This window comes from Hippocampus comes, unplaced genomic scaffold (assembly GCF_001891065.2).
Source record: "Hippocampus comes isolate QL1 unplaced genomic scaffold, H_comes_QL1_v1.1 C16850888, whole genome shotgun sequence".
NCBI classification, from domain to species: Eukaryota; Metazoa; Chordata; class Actinopteri; order Syngnathiformes; family Syngnathidae; genus Hippocampus; species Hippocampus comes.
In genome coordinates, this window is record NW_017840066.1 from 1 (window position 1) to 1,003 (window position 1,003).

The window sequence follows — 1,003 nt, forward strand, 5'->3', positions numbered from 1 at the left end:
CATAAAGACATTAACCCAATGATGTGTTTAAATATAACTGGATAGTAATTGATATATTTGCATAATGTCTCAAGTCATCATAACAATAACAACAAATAGTTAGCAACTGCAATGCAGTTCACAGATTAACTACTATAAGCAGCTCAAGTTCTTGTTTTTATTTCAAGGCAGCCTGGATGCCCTGTGGCGCCACACTGCCTCTCACAGGTCAGTCTGGGTATTACAGCTAACTTCTGGTTTGGGGTAAAGAAGTACTTCCTTTTAAAAATCAGCCAAGGTTGTTAAGAATCTTTGTGTGGGCTTTAGTCTCTACAAATGACAGTTACATTCTTTGTCATTTTAACATTTCGCATGCACCGGGGATGTTTCCAGTAAGATTTTGCTGAATGGCATTCCATATGAATCAAATGTTGAATGACGGCTCAACAAAAACACCGGCTAGCATAATCGTACCCTCGGATGTTCAGGTTGAACATAAGGCTGTCATCACAGTCTTTCAGTGGATTGACAGATTTGAAAACATCACCACACCCGAGGGCAGTAAAAACAATAACGGATGGGAGAAACGTGCTTACAAGAATTCTGAATCAGTCAATACATTTCAAGAAACTTAAGGAAAGAAAGCTTACCTTCAGAAATGGCATTAATGTTCTCAAGGGCAGATTGTGCTGATTTAAAGGGGAAAAAGGCAGCCAGGCTCACCATACTATTGAATTTAGCCAGACTCAGCACACACTGCTCCACCTGAAACATACACTCGGCGATGAGTCTCCCATAATAATGCCAAACCAAGTAGCAGTGAGGCAATAAAACCCACCTGGGGCAGCAGCATGCTGATCTCCTCCACCTCTTTCACGACAAACAACGCGTAGCCGGACGCATGCTCAAACAACATGTGCAACAGCACCTAAACAAATACAATTAATCCATAAGAGTTTCATTCATAACCGAGTACCAGTGTTGTTTTGGGCAGCCATCTTGGTTTTAGTCTTTTGTATAAAAA

General features: G+C 40.8%; 1 long non-coding RNA gene across 1 annotated transcript; it reads right to left on the reverse strand.

Annotated features, from left to right (window-relative positions):
- Positions 1-441: 441 nt before the first annotated feature.
- Positions 442-942, reverse strand: LOC109509309 (uncharacterized). Its single transcript, XR_002166920.1, has 2 exons — positions 818-942; positions 442-744 (listed from the first exon to the last, which is right to left on the reverse strand). It is a non-coding gene; the product is annotated as an uncharacterized LOC109509309 (long non-coding RNA).
- Between the last annotated feature and the right edge of the window lie 61 nt (positions 943-1,003).